This window comes from Phyllobates terribilis, unplaced genomic scaffold (genome assembly GCF_046119375.1).
Source record: "Phyllobates terribilis strain yellow unplaced genomic scaffold, ASM4611937v1 Scaffold_4__5_contigs__length_816908805, whole genome shotgun sequence".
Taxonomy (NCBI): Eukaryota; Metazoa; Chordata; class Amphibia; order Anura; family Dendrobatidae; genus Phyllobates; species Phyllobates terribilis.
Window position 1 is genome coordinate 614,766,507 of NW_027362764.1, and position 16,004 is coordinate 614,782,510.

Below are 16,004 nucleotides of genomic sequence, written 5' to 3' on the forward strand. Positions count from 1 at the left end.
GTTCCGTGGCTCAGGGTGGTCAAACCATTGGCGGAACTATTTATGTGGTTTTGATGTTTAAATGTCCGACTACGCCACCCGTGGATTGCGGTCAGAGTGAACCACTGCTGCAGGGCAGACCGCTGAGGCTGGTGTTGTGGGTGCAGCAGAGCATAGCATAACTCCCCACGGGAGGTGTATAGCCTCAGGGCAGGGTATGCGGAGGATGGGTGTGATGGTGCAGGGCAGCAGCAGTAACGACACGGAGTCAGTGATGCAGTCCAGGGCCTTTACTCACAGTTCTTATTATCCAAACCACATCTGCAGGTAACGGCTGCCCACGTCGTACTGTGCTCACCAGGTGAGGGGCTCAGACAACTCCCAGATAACTTTGGAGCGCTTCACAGGACCCCCTTTGTGTGTCCTTTGTCTGGCCTTTCTTACCAACCCTTCTGTCCGGCTGCCTCGGGCCTCCTCTTGATAAACTTGGTGCCAGTTTCCCTGACCCTATGTGGTGCCTTCCTAGCGGGTGTAGCGAGGGGCTGCGCCACATAAAATGTCACAGCCTCCGGTTTCTAGCTGAGGGTCGTTTCCTGCCTCCACTAGTTTCGGGGACCGGTCTCCCCCTTTGGCCTGACCCCTCCACGCAGGTGGATTCAGGCGTGCGGTGGCGACTCGCCCATCCGCACCCCTGGGATCCCTTCATTCCTCGTTCCTGGAGCCTTCTCCGCTCCTCTTCCTTCCTTCTCCCTCTTCCAGGCCTGGGCCTCTGTTACTAGGCCCGCCTCCGGAGCAGAGCTCATGCAGAGCCCCTGCTCCCTGCCACTTCTGCTCAGACTTCTCTGCACTAAACTAAGATGGTGCCCACCTTTTATACTCCCTTCTCAATGCACCCAGGAACTGCTTCCTCCCTGCTCCTGCACTGCAGGGTTCCCCTTCCTCAGTGTTCCCTCCCCCCACTCCAGCCAGGGACAGGGACTGTCGTGCCCATCTCAGAGGCATATTGGTCGCCCTGCCCCACGGCAATGTGGTGTAATGCATGCAGGTGTCGGGTCCTGATCCACACTCCATCCTTACCTGAGAGTGAGATATCACACCTCTGGGTGAGGTGCAATACCTCTGTAGCAACCGAGCCCTCAGGGTGCTACAGTTCCATTTATCTTCAGCCTAGGTGACGTATTGTGATACAGGGCCATGATTTTGGCTATAAAAGGGTCCCCTAGACCCCTACCCCAAGCTTTTTAAGAGAATCATATATGGCGTGCCAGGAGACTCTATGGAATGCTTTCTCAGCGTCCAACGAGAGTATCTAATTACAAATTTTTAACTGCATCTAGCCCAGGAAATACTTTGTGCCTATTAGCAGTGTCTGCTAGTCAGCAGATTATCCCGGCTGTTAAGCAAGCTACACCACCTGTAGTTTGGACACTTAATTTTTTCAAAGGAAATGCTTCAGGACCACGGGATACTCAGTGAAGAGCATCAGGAGGCACCCCAAGGCATAGGGGCTGGGACTGGCAGTAGGATGCCTTGCGGTGGACAGCCGAGCTCGATCCTTATAAAAGCTTTTTAACTGCAGCAGCTTTAGTGGACGCTACTGGAGCTGGAATTACGCGGCTGCTGGCATGAGACTTGCCCTCCAATAGACCCTTGTAAATGGATTTAAAGTGTATTCATTCAAATTAGAGAGACAATTTAAATTAAAAAGCTTAGAGCTGCCTCCACCACAGGGGGGCTCGCTCGACCCACCAGCGGACAGGCACCAGTATTGGGAGAGGGGGGCTGGCCGTCAGGGTTCACCACGGCTCTGGCACAAACCCAGCGACACGGAGGTGGCACGGGCAGGAGCGGACTGAACGTGTCGGCTTCTCACTTTTTGGATTTTAGAAGGGCATGACATGCCTATATCTGTGTCTCCCCCTCCTTTTACTCCTCCACCTCTTTTCTTTTCGCTTGACTATATGTACTTGTCACTTTTCCATGTGTTAGTTGTGTCTTCTGAGCAGTTTGTCAGCTTTTGGACACCTTTGAAGGTGTTTTCTATGTGTTTCTATGTGTTTTTGTTTGCCTGCCATTGGTTTTAACGGTGTTCGAAGGTGTTCGACGAACAGTTCGACGAACAGTTCGGCGAACACACGGGTGTTCGACGAACCGAACCGAACTCGAACACTACGGGGGTGGCTCAACACTACTCGCAGTCTGTCTTCCCCCTGCAACCAGAGGCACGGCCCCGGCAGTTCGGGATCCCTTGCTCTGACAGTACTTACACCCCGGTCTTCCCCCTTACAGTCGCATCGAACTGTGATGCAACGTAGCAGCAGGGCCATTTAAGGCCAGAGAGGGAGAGCCGCCGAGGAGCGGGGTCGCCACATCGCCATCTTTACCTAGGGTGCCAAACCTCCGCTGTCAGGCAGGGTATATTTTGTAGCCTTTATCATAGGGTCTGATTAGCTTGGACATGGATGTATAGACTTATCTATATATGTTTTGTATGTGTTTTTGCACTATATCACCTTTTTTTGCACTTAGTCACTTTGTCCTGAGGATACTCAATATCCATTGTTGAAGGTTATTTGGGCTACTGATTCTGCTAGTAGTGAGATTGTTATCTGCATTGATTGGACAAAGCATTTGATCCATGAGTTTTGATCTCACCATACAAGCATCTACTATATAATTGTCTTATCCCGTCTGTCTGTCTGTCTGTCTGTCCTGGAAATCCCGAGTCGCTCATTGGTCCGGCAGCGGCCAATCAGCGCCGCGGGATTTCTGAAAAAAGATGGCGGCCGTTAGCGGCTCATCTGCCGGACGAAGGTCAGCGGCGATGCAGCGGAGAGATGAGCGGCGCTAGCAGCACAACTACCCCGACCGGCGCCGCTGACCTCCATGCGGCTAACGTCGGAAGATCAGCGGCTTGGCCCGCTGATCTCCCAACAGCAAGTGTGAACGGAGGACCGGGGAGCGGCGCCGCCGGTCGGGATGCTTCTGCTGCGAGCAGCCGCTCATCTCCCGGCAGCAGAAGGAGCCGCACAGGCAGCGCCGCTCCCCGGTCCTCGCTAATACGGAGCCGCACAAGCAGCGCCGCTCCCGGGCCCACACTAATACGACGCTGATTGGTCGTGGTAGCCGGCCGCGACCAATCAGCGAGATGGGCTGCAAATTTAAACGCCGCTCTGCTGATTGGTAGCGGCCGGCCACCGAGACCAATCAGCGAGATGGGCGGCAAATTTAAACGCCGCTCTGCTGATTGGTCGTGGTGGCCGGCCGACCGCGACCAATCAGCGAGATGGGCGGCAAATTTAAACGCCACTCTGCTCATTAATCGCGGCCGGCCACCGCGATCAATGAGCGAGATGGGCGGCAAATTTAAACGCCGCTCTGCTGATTGGTCGTGGTGGCCGGCCGACCGCGACCAATCAGCGAGATGGGCGGCAAATTTAAACGCCGCTCTGCTCATTAATCGCGGCCGGCCACCGCGATCAATGAGCGAGATGGGTGGCAAATTTAAACGCCGCTCTGCTGATTGGTCGCGGTGGCCGGCCGACCGCGACCAATCAGCGACATGGGGGCAAATTTAAACGCCGCTCTGCTGATTGGTCGCGGTGGCCGGCCGTGACCAATCAGCGAGATGGCCGGCAAATTTAAACGCCGTTCTGCTGATTAATCGCGGCCGGCCACAGCGACCAATGAGCGAGATGGGCGGCAAATTTAAACGCCGCTCTGCTGATTGGTCGCGGTGGCCGGCCGCGACCAATCAGCGAGATGGGCGGCAAATTTAAACACCGCTCTGCTGATTGGTCGCGGTGGCCGACCGCGACCAATCAGCGAGATGGGCGGCAAATTTAAACGCCGCTGTGCTGATTGGTCGCTGTGGCGGCCGTGACCAATCAGCGAGATGGGCGGCAAATTTAAACGCCGCTCTGCTGATTGATCGCGGCCGGCCACCGCGACCAATGAGCGAGATGGGCGGCAAATTTAAACGCCGCTCTGCTGATTGGTCGCGGTGGCCACCCGGCTGCGACCAATCAGCGAGATGGGCGGCAAATTTAAACGCCGCTGTGCTGATTGGTCGCGGCCGCCGGCGACCGCTACCAATCAGCGATTTTGGCGCCAAATTTAAACACCGCTCTGCTCATTGGTCCTGGCCGCCGGCCAGCCGAGACCAATCAGCGAGATTGCCGGCAAATTTAAACAACGCTCTTCTGATTGGTCGATTTTATCGCCAAATTTAAACAAGCTCTCCGGTCCTCACTAACACAGTTCGCTGATTGGTCGCGGCCGCCACCTGTGACCAATCACCGATATTGCCGCCAAATTTAAACACCGTTTTGCTGATTAGTCGCGGTTGCCGGCCGCGACCAATCAGCGATTTTGGCGCCAAATTTAAACAACGTTCTGCTGATCGCGCCCGGTCGGCTGCATACCTATTCTAGAATACCCGATGCGTTAGAATCGGGCCACCATCTAGTGCATAAGAATTGAGTGACCTGATATGTTTTTTTGTGTCCTCTAGGTTGGATATTTGTATGTCAGTCCATATTTTAAAATTATTTAATAAAGCATAGATTTTTATTCTTTGAGGGTGCATGTTAACTTTATTCTGATTTCATTTCAGATATTGAGAAAAACATGTATATGTGTCTTTTTATATAGTGGAAGTGCATTGAGGTGAAGGGTACATTGCTGGAAAAGGAAGAAAAAAAAAAAAAAAAACCTCTTTAAATCTCTTAGTTTGCGAGTGTGAACGAGCTGCGTGTGTCCGGAGCGTAAGTGCGAACGAAAGTAAGTGTGTGACTTGTTTTTCAGTGACTTTGGATTCAGGGAGTTTGGAAGGGAGGACTTAGGACTGAATTGCTGACTGTATTTCATTCTTTCTTTACTTTACTTTTTACTTAATTAATCCACCTGACCTACTTATCTGATTCCCCCGTCCATACTTGATACTTAATTGATCCCCCGTCCATACTTAACTGATCCCCCGCCGATATCTAATTGATACACTTGCACATCCCTAATTGATCCCCGTCCATACACCTATATATAAATAATTGTGTTTTGTACTTGTATATATATACTGACTGTATCCCCATATTTAGAATGACGTCCATTTTGGCCGGAGCCGTGCAGTGTACATCTTGCGCAATGTATGCATTCCGTGAGCAACCGCTCGAGGATCCATACTGCTGCGAGAGATGTGAGCATATCGTGCACTTGGAAGCCCAAATTCTGGATCTAAGTGCTCAGATAGCGGTACTGAGGAGCATCGACAACATGGAACGGAGTTTGCTGCTCACCGAGCTGACACTCAATGGGTCAATACTGGGGGTGGAGCATAGAGGGGAAGTGCAGGCTGAACAGGCAGGGAGCTGGATAACAGTTAGGAGAGATAGAGGGAAGAAGTATAGGAAGGCTGGTTCAGAACCGGCATTATTGGAGCACGACAGATCCTCTGACCGCCGGGGGAGTGTATGCTCCAGTAATGAGGGGGAGGGGGGAAGTGTAGGGCAGGCAAGACAGGTTCTGGTAGTGGGTGACTCTATTATTAGGGGGACAGACAGGGCAATCTGTCACAAAGACCGGGATCGCCGAACGGTGTGCTGCCTCCCTGGCGCTCGAGTCCGGCACATCGCGGATCGGGTTGACAGGTTACTGGGTGGGGCTGGCGAAGACCCAGCGGTCATGGTCCACATCGGCACCAATGACAAAGTGAGTGGTAGATGGAGGGTCCTTAAAAATGATTTCAGGGACCTAGGTAGGAAGCTTAGGGCAAGGACCTCCAAGGTAGTTTTCTCAGAAATACTACCAATCCCGCGAGCCACACAGGAGCGCCAACGGGAAGTTAGGGAGGTGAATAAGTGGCTAAAGAGTTGGTGCAAGGCAGAAGGGTTTGGGTTCATGGAGAACTGGGCCGAATTCGCGGTCGGCTACAGGCTCTACCGTAGGGACGGACTGCACCTCAATGGGGAGGGTGCAGCGGTGCTGGGGAAGAAGATGGCTAATAGGTTGGAGGAGTTTTTAAACTAGAGACGGGGGGGAAACCAAGGAAATAGGTGGGATGTGAGGCAAGCAAGGGGGAAGGGGAGAAGTGAATATAATGAGGGTGGAGAGGGGGGTGGGGATAGTACAGTTAGATCGTTAGAGAAGAATAGGATGCTAAATAACCCCAAAGTTTTATCTTGCATGCTGACCAACGCAAGAAGCCTGACCAATAAGGCGGATGAGCTGCAGGCGCTTATATCGGAGGAGAGGTATGACATCGTAGGTATAACAGAGACTTGGCTAGACGATAGCTACGACTGGGCGGTAAATTTATTAGATTATAGTTTATTTAGAAGGGACCGGAAACAGGGGAAAGGCGGAGGAGTCTGCTTATATGTAAAGTCATGTCTAAAACCCAGACTAAGGGAAGATATAGGAGAGGGAGAAGAGGGGGTCGAGTCCATGTGGGTAGAGATAGAGGGAACTAAAAATAATAATAAAATATTACTGGGGGTCTGCTATAAGCCACCCAATATAACAGAGGAGAATGAGAATCTGCTATTAGGACAAATAGACAAAGTAGCAAAACATAATGAAGTGATTGTAATGGGGGATTTCAACTACCCGGATATTGACTGGGAAACAGAAACCTGTAGATCTCAGAAAGGAAAAAGGTTCTTGACAAATATTAAGAATAATTATCTCTCCCAACTAGTGCAGGAACCAACGAGAGGGAAGGCCGTGTTGGACTTAATATTGACTAATAGGCCTGATAGAATAACTGAGGTACAGATAGGGGGGCACCTAGGTAATAGCGACCATAATATTATCGACTTCAAAATGCCCTTCAGTAGGGTTATCAATAAGGGAACAACAAAAACATTAAACTTTAGGAGGGCGAAGTTTGATCAGCTGAAAGAAAGCCTTCAACTTATTGACTGGGACAAAGTTCTTAAAGGAATACGAATAGTAAATGGGAAACCTTCAAAAGAATTCTGAATACTCAGTGCGAGAGATATATACCGTATGGGAATAAAAGGGCCAGAAATAATAGGAAACCAATATGGTTGAACAAGAACGTAAAAGGGGCGTTAAATAGCAAAAAAGAGGCATTCAAGAGATTAAAACAGGAAAACAGTAAGGAGGCACTAATGTGTTACAAGGAAAAAACGAGAACCTGTTAAAAACAAATAAAAATAGCGAAGGAGGAAACAGAGAGACGTATTGCTAGGGAAAGTAGATCAAATCCCAAACTGTTCTTTACGTATATAAATAGTAAAAGGATTAAATCGGATAATATTGGACCGATAAAAAGTGAGGAAGGCAAAATCATAGAGAAAGATGAGGATAAAGCTAAACTATTAAATAATTTTTTTTCAACAACTTTCACAAAGGAAATCGAACTAACAGGAGAAATGAGAAGTGACAAACTAATCCTCCACTAAGTATGACAAATCTAACCCAAGCTGGGGTACAGAAAAGCCTCAGTAACATTAAAATAAACAAATCACCAGGACCTGATGGCATACACCCACGGGTACTAAGAGAACTAAGTAATGTGATAGACAGACCGTTATATCTTATATTTAAGGACTCTGTTGAGACTGGGTCTGTGCCACTTGATTGGCGACAGGCGAATGTAGTGCCAATATTCAAAAAGGGAGCGAAAAGTGACGCCGGAAACTATCGGCCGGTGAGTCTGACATCAGTTGTGGGCAAAATTTTTGAAAGCTTCATTAAAGAGGCAATTACGGAGCATCTTGATGCTAATAATCTTTTAATGCCGAACAAACATGGATTCATGAGGAATCGCTCCTGCCAAACAAACCTGATTGACTTCTACGAGGAGGTTAGCTCTCGAGTAGATCAGGGGGAACCAGTGGATGTCGTGTATCTCGACTTCTCAAAAGCGTTCGATAGCGTGCCACATAATAGGTTGGTATACAAAATGAGAATGATGGGGCTGGGGGAAAATGTCTGCAAGTGGGTAGCTAACTGGCTAAAGGATAGAAGGCAGAGGGTGGTTATAAATGGAATATACTCAGATTGGGTAAGCGTCACTAGTGGGGTACCACAGGGGTCTGTACTAGGCCCAATGTTATTTAATATCTTTATTAACGACATAGTCAACGGGATAAATAGTAAAATATCAATATTTGCAGATGACACAAAGTTATGTAAAACAATTAATACAAAAGAGGACAGTGCAGACCTACAGAGGGATTTGGATAAGCTGGGTAGGTGGAGCATTAAATGGCAAATGAGGTTTAGCGAGGAGAAATGTAAGGTCATACATATGGGAAGGAAAAATGGAAGTCACCATTACTCACTGAATGGGAAATCATTGGGGAATTCAGAGATGGAGAAGGACTTGGGCATCTTGATTGATAGCAAACTAATTTGGAGTGCCCAAAGTCAGGCCGCTGCTGTAAGGGCAAACATGGTAATGGGATGTATCAGAAGAGGTATAGCTGCAAAGGATGAGAACATTGTTCTTCCACTGTACAAAGCACTGGTCAGACCACACTTGGAATACTGTGCTCAGTTATGGGCCCCAATATATAGAAAGGATATAAATGAGCTTGAAAAGGTACAAAGGAGGGCAACAAAATTAATAAAGGGAACGGAGGGACTGCAATACCCAGAGAGGTTGGCAAAACTAGAACTATTCAGCCTGGAAAAGAGAAGGTTGAGGGGGGACATAATAAATGTGTACAAATATGTTAGGGGACAGTATAGAGATCTTGCCCGGGATTTGTTCAAAAGGAGGGATATTACGGTAACAAGAGGGCACTCACTAAGACTGGAAGAGAAAAGGTTTCAGCACCAGCATAGGAAGGGGTTCTTTACGGTAAGAGCAGTGAGAATATGGAATTCACTGAGTGAGGAGACGGTAATGTCGAATTCACTACACCAGTTCAAGCGGGGACTGGATGCATTTCTAGATACCAGGCAGATTTCAGCATATACTTAAAAATAAAATAAAATAGTAGGTTGATACAGGGATTTATTCTGACTGCTGGTTTCAGAGTCGGGAGGGAATTTTTCCTCAGGTGAAGATTGGCCAAATCATTTGGGGTTTTTGCCCTCCTCTGGATCAACTTTAGCAATTACAGAACTAACAGGTCGAACTTGATGGACGCAAGTCTTTATTCGGCTTTACAAACTATGTTACTATGTTACTATGTTACTAACTTCTGGTTTCAACTGTATATACAGTAGTGTTCAAATTAATAGAAGTGTGTTTAAAAACATGAGTTAAGCACAAAATCATTAAAGTAGTTTTTATTTCCATGCATTGGGAACATTGCACGCTGTTTTCTAATTCAAAACCTGAAGAGAAATGTATATAATTTTTAACTACTTTACAGAAAATAACAACAAATGAACATTGAGCTGTTCTAAAACATAACAGTGTCTGCATTTGTCTTTGCAAACTCACAATATGTACACTTTTTTTGAGGATTTATCATTCCTATGAATCACTAACCTAATATTTAGTTGTATACCCACAGTTTTTAAGAACTGCTTAACATCTATATTGCATAGAATCAACCAACTTCTGGCACCTGTCAACTGTTATTCCAGCCCAGGATGATTCCCACAAATTTTTGGCGTTTGTTGGTTTTGCCTCGGAAACAGCATTTTTTATATCACCCCACAAGTGTTCTATCAGATTAATGCCCGGGGATTGGGCTGGCCACTCCATAGCCTCAATTTAGTTGGACTGTAACCAAGATTTTGCTTGTTTACTGGTGTGTTTAGGGTCGTTGTCTTGTTCAAACACCCATTTCAAGGGCATATCCTCTTCAGCGTAAGGCAACCTCTTCAAGTATTTTAATATATGCAAACTGGTCCATGATACCTGGTATGCGGTAAATAGGTACGGCACCATAGTAAGAGAAACATGCCCATATCATGATGCTTGCCCCACCATGCTTCACTGTCTTCAGAGTGTACAGTGGCTTGAATGCAGAGTTTGGGGGTCGTCTGACAAACTGTTTGCGACCCTTGGACACAAAAAACAATTTTACTTTCATCAGTCCACAAAATGTTTCTCCATTTCTCTTTAGTCCAATTCTTGTGTTCTTTGGCAAATTGTATCCGCTTCAGTACATGTATTTTTTTTATCAGTGGGACTTTGTGTGGACTTCTTACTCACAGGTAACTTGAGACTGTCTTTGATCATCCTGTAGCTGATCATTGGCTAAGCCTTTGCCATTCTGGCCATTCTTCGATCCATTCGAATGCTAGTCTTCCATTTTCTTCCACGTCTCTCTGGTTTTACTTTCCATTTTAAAGCATTGGAGATCATTTTAGCTGAACAGCCTATCATTGTCTGCACTTATTTATAAGTTTTATCCTCTCAAATTAACTTTTTAATCAAAGTACGATATTCTGAACAATGTCTTGAACGACCGATATTTCTCAGGCTTTCAAGGAGAAATGCATGTACAACATGTGCTGGCTTCACCCTTAAATAAGGGCCACCTGATTCACACCTGTTTCTTCAGAGAACGATTGACCTCACTAATTGAACTCTACACTGCTATTATTTTGAACACACCCCCTTTCAATTAATTATTCAAATACACAGATTCAAAAACATGCAGATTATGAATGCGGAGTCTGTTGGTTTTCTTAGAATCTACTGCACCAACTGGTAAATTGTTTGACATGTGGTAATATAATTTACAGTACAGACCAAAAGTTTGGACACACCTTCTCATTTAAAATTTTTTCTGTTTTTTCATGACTATGAAAATTGTACATTCACACTGAAGGCATCAAAACTATGAATTAACACATGTGGAATTATATACTTAACAAAAAAGTGTGAAACAACTGAAAATATGTCTTATATTCTAGGTTCTTCATAGTAGCCACCTTTTGCTTTGATGACTGCTTTGCACATTCTTGGCATTCTCTTGATGAGCTTCAAGAGGTAGTCACCGGAAATGGTCTTCCAACAATCTTGAAGGAGTACCCAGAGATGCTTAGCACTTGTTGGCCCTTTTGTCTTCACTCTGTGGTCCAACTCACCCCAAACCATCTCGATTGGGTTCAGGTCTAGTGACTGTGGAGGCCAAGTCATCGGGCGTAGCACCCCATCACTTTCCTTCTTGGTCAAATAGCCTTTACACAGCCTGGAGGTGTGTTTGGGGTCATTGTCCTGTTGAATAATAAATGATGGTCCAACTAAACGCAAACCGGATGGAATAGCATGCCGCTGCAAGATGCTGTGGTAGCCATGCTGGTTCAGTATGCCTTCAGTTTGGAATAAATCCCCAACAGTGTCACCAGCAAAGCACCCCCACACCATTACACCTCCTCTTCTGTGCTTCACGGTGGGAATCAGATATGTAGAGTTCATCCGTTCACCTTTTCTGCGTCGCACAAAGACACGGTGGTTGGAACCAAAGATCTCAAATTTGGACTCATCAGACCAAAGCACAGATTTCCACGGGTCTAATGTCCATTCCTTGTGTTCTTTAGCCCAAACAAGTCTCTTCTGCTTGTTGCCTGTCCTTAGCAGTGGTTTCCTAGCAGCTATTTTACCATGAAGGCCTGCTGCACAAAGTCTCCTCTTAACAGCTGTTGAAGAGATGTGTTTGCTGCTAGAACTCTGTGTGGCATTGACCTGGTCTCTAATCTGAGCTGCTGTTAACCTGCGATTTCTAAGGCTGGTGACTCGGATAAACTTATCCTCAGAAGCAGAGGTGACACTTGGTCTTCCTTTCCTGGGGCGGTCCTCATGTGAGCCAGTTTCTTTGTAGCGCTTGATGGTTTTTGCAACTGCACTTGGGGACACATTCAAAGTTTGCCCAATTTTTCGCTCTGACTGACCTTCATTTCTTAAAGTAATGATGGCCACTCGTTTTTCTGTACTTAGCTGCTTTGTTCTTGCCATAATACAAATTCTAACAGTCTATTCAGTAGGACTGTCAGCTGTGTATCCACCAGACTTCTGCACAACACACCTGACGGTCCCAATGCCATTTATAAGGCAAGAAATCCCACTTATTAAACCTGACAGGGGACACCTGTGAAGTGAAAACCATTTCCAGCGACTACCTCTTGAAGCTCATCAAGAGAATGCCAAGAGTGTGCAAAGCAGTCATCAAAGCAAAAGGTGGCTACTTTGAAGAACCTAGAATATAAGACATATTTTCAGTTGTTTCACACTTTTTTGTTAAGTATATAATTCCACTTGTGTTAATTCATAGTTTTGATGCCTTCAGTGTGAATGTACAATTCTCAAAGTCATGAAAATACAGAAAAATCTTTAAATGAGAAGGTGTGTCCATACTTTTGGTCTGTACTGTATATCAAAAACAGTGATTAATCTAGTTAGTCATATTGGACTGCTATTATTTTGAACACTACTGTGTATTATTCAAGTCAGTCTCATTTGTGATTTTGTGTTTATTTTACTCTAAGATCTATTAACTAAAATGTACTTTGTTCATGGGCCAAGCCCTTTAAGTTTGTTTCCATATGAAAAGGTTCATCATATATTTGATGACAAGGAAAAACTTCCTCAATTGTAGACATTTTTCGTAATATCAAGGTTGGCCGGCGGCTCTGTCGAAGTTTTTAATTTTGGCAGTGTATTTGAGTCTGACATCCCTGCTCTAGGAGAAGGTGCAGTGGACGCTATACTTCAACATTAAAATGCTCACTGGCGGACACAGACAGAAAAGGGTCCCTGTGCAAGAACAATATATGGGCTCTTTGCAGCCCAGTAGCTCATCAAAATGCACAATTTCACCTGCTTGCTTTGGAGGGCAATATGCATCCCATTACCTTTTGGGCCCCTGTGCGGCTGCACAGGTTACACCAATGATATGTCTGCCAATGCACATGCTATATTACTGGCATCATGGCTCCTATCACTGTGTGGCACTACCAGTATGATAGCCTATTAGTGCTGAAGTCACTAACTGGCTGCAGTCATCACATGCTGGTCCCTTGTAAAGTAAAACCAGGAGGACCACCAAAGTAAGCAGGCTGGATTGCAAAGGGAAAGAGAAAGATGAGTAGTATTTTTGTTTCATGACATTTGCAGCTGTTTTTTTTATGTAAAAGTTGGATAACCCTCTTAAAATTAAATCATTGTTCTGGCAAACTATCAACCCTGAAATACATTATTACAATGTATAATTAGTTGCACTATGGTCCTTTTGGCTTCAAACACAATACCAGCATTACGCACACACTTTTTGACCTTAGTAGCCACTGCAGATGGCATCATATGAAATTCACTATGTACTTAGTACTGACACACTTTCATAAAGCTGTTAAATTCTAAATGACTTCCTGCAGAGAATTACAATGGAGTATAATGAACAATTTGACGGAGAAAAACTATGGAAGGTGACCAGGTTTTATTCTAAATCTTCATGGCACAGCATAAAAAACGTCCTAGAACAAATAAGTCTGTCATTAAAATTGAGATGTCTTATTATTTGGAAGCATTTCTCTCATTCATCTGCTTTGACCTTGAAAAGAAAAGAGATGTAAATTGGAGCTTGTATACAGAGCAAGAGTTTTACTCAGACTATTACAGTAAATGCATTATATCATTCTATTTAGCTGAAGCTATACGGTAAGTGCATGTAAAGCAGAAATCTAGCTTCATATTGTCATTTAACATGTCATACAGAAGGATACTCAGATGTTCATCAACTCCCAAACCGAATGGGCAGTATAGTCAAGTATTAACATATTGATGACACTAAAGGATCTAGACTAGAGCTGTTTTGGCTGTGAATTTAAATATGAAATTAGCCTCTGACGAATGTAGTTGTTTAGGTTTGGCAGTAGAGACCGGCTAATAATTTGTGGTACTGAGTGTCTAACCTCCATCAATCTGTTACTGATGACCTATCCTATAAATAGACAATCAATATGTTCATCCCAGACAACCCCTTAAAGTGAATCAAATGAAAGTAACACACTAAGGGCAGAAACAGACTGCCGTATTTCTCGTGCAAGGATCACACCATAAACCTCGTACTGGCTGTCTGTTCTCCTGACCTGAGCTTGACAGCTGCATAGAAATACATCATGCTCTCATGATCAGGTCAGGAGAGGTGCCGACCAGTCCTTTCAGTGTGATGTGATCCTCTCATGAGTTACACGGCCGTCTGTCTCTGCCCTAAGATTATATGTCCACAAGTTGCGGCTGAAACTTCAGCCACCCACACAGGTCAAATGGACACTGAATTTTCTTTCATGATAGTCTTATTAGTCACCATAGATTGGTGGAGTTTTGACCATTCAGCTCGCCACACCCTATGGACTCACCCTAATAATGTAAAAATATGTATTGGTGGTTTCCAATCATGAATCATGGAAATTATTAACATGTATAAATGGATTGGGACACTTTCTAGAATACTTTAGCTCCTACAATTTAGAAATTATGGACATTCAATCTCAGATTCCCATTGTAACATTGTGGCACCTTAAATGCGTACCAGCTGTGGTGTAGGTTAGTGATTATATTCATTTGAAGAGGTAATTCTGAGGTGAACACTGTCCATAATTTTCCTCATCCCTGTGTATTGATGATCTTCCCAATTCCGTGGAGCCAACAAGGGACAGGATAAAAAATGAACAAGAGGAAAAGCAAGAATGAAGGCACTACCAGCAATAAAATAAATTATTCAAGTCAAAATGACAAACACGAGACCAGGGAAGGTGAAGCAAGTAGCAATATCGGTAATGGCTGTTTGGGGTGCACTCACGCATCCTTCCAGCCCTTAGAAGCATGCGTGCATGTGAAATGGTCATTGCTGATACTGCTCCTTGCTTCACCTCTGACAGCCACATGTGTTTGTATTTTTTTTTTCATCATCAGATTATTTTTATTGAGTTTTTCAAGATTTTAAAGTCAAACATTTAAACTAGGGATTATAATACAAGGGAATTAACTGTGTAAAGGGAAAAGGGGTAGGGGAAATGTGAGGAGGCCAACAAATGTTCCATAACCAAAAAGGTATGTTTCATAATGAACCTGGAATTAGTAGAAAAGTCATCTATGTCTAGTGAAAATAATAAAAGGGAGGCTTCCCTAGGAATATTTATGTGTTTGTATTTTGACAACAATAAAGACGATTATTTTTAATTTCTGGTGAGTGTCTTTAGTTTTATTCTCCTTTTGTTTATTTTTGTCTATGCCTGAAAGAGTATCACCTTCTTATTTTTATGCCTGACCGCTTTCATCCACCTGTTGCTCACTTATCCTACTCCAGCATTTCATCTAAATGCTAAGTTTCTATTTCTTTTATGTGTTTGATCACCTATAAGAAACTGGGTAAATCTTAAGTCAGTAGCTTGTATGATGTGTTGTTGCTGTAGACTTTGATGGTTGTGAAGCACATTTCTTCCCTCGTTAAATTTATCAGCCATAGGAGAGTTTTGAGCATTGTGCTGTGTAGCCAAATCACAATCATAGAGAATACTAAAAAGCACAGTTTAGTATAAACCTTTTGTATTTGCCATTTGCTACAAAAATCCATCATGTAAAGCATGTTTACCCCTGGTCAGCACCAGCTCTATTGTAGAAATTACCATGACCTATAAAATGGATTTTAATATTAAAGGACTTCTTACAGCAAAAACTTAAATTTACTAATTGTCTGAAATAGTGATAAGCGAGTGCTAAAATGCTCGGGTACTCGTTGTTTGAGTCGAGCAAATTGGAATGCTCGAGTGCTCGGTCCGAGCAACAAGCCCAATGTAAGTCTATGGGAAACTCGAGCATTTTTCTGGCGGCTCTGGAAGTATCTCTGATTCCCAGGTCACTGCTGTCAACAATGTTGTCAGAGTATTACGCCACTTTTACAGACTCACAATAAAACATACAAAAACTAAGCTAAAATGGATTTTCCTGGGAAAAATATTAAGGAACATCCTTTCCAGGGTAATGACTTGTATATAAGGCAAAATAAATAAACATAAACAAAAATGCTCCTCCACACCTTGGGCTATGTTCACACGTAGCGTTTTTGATGCGTTTTTGTACTTTTGCATTGCTT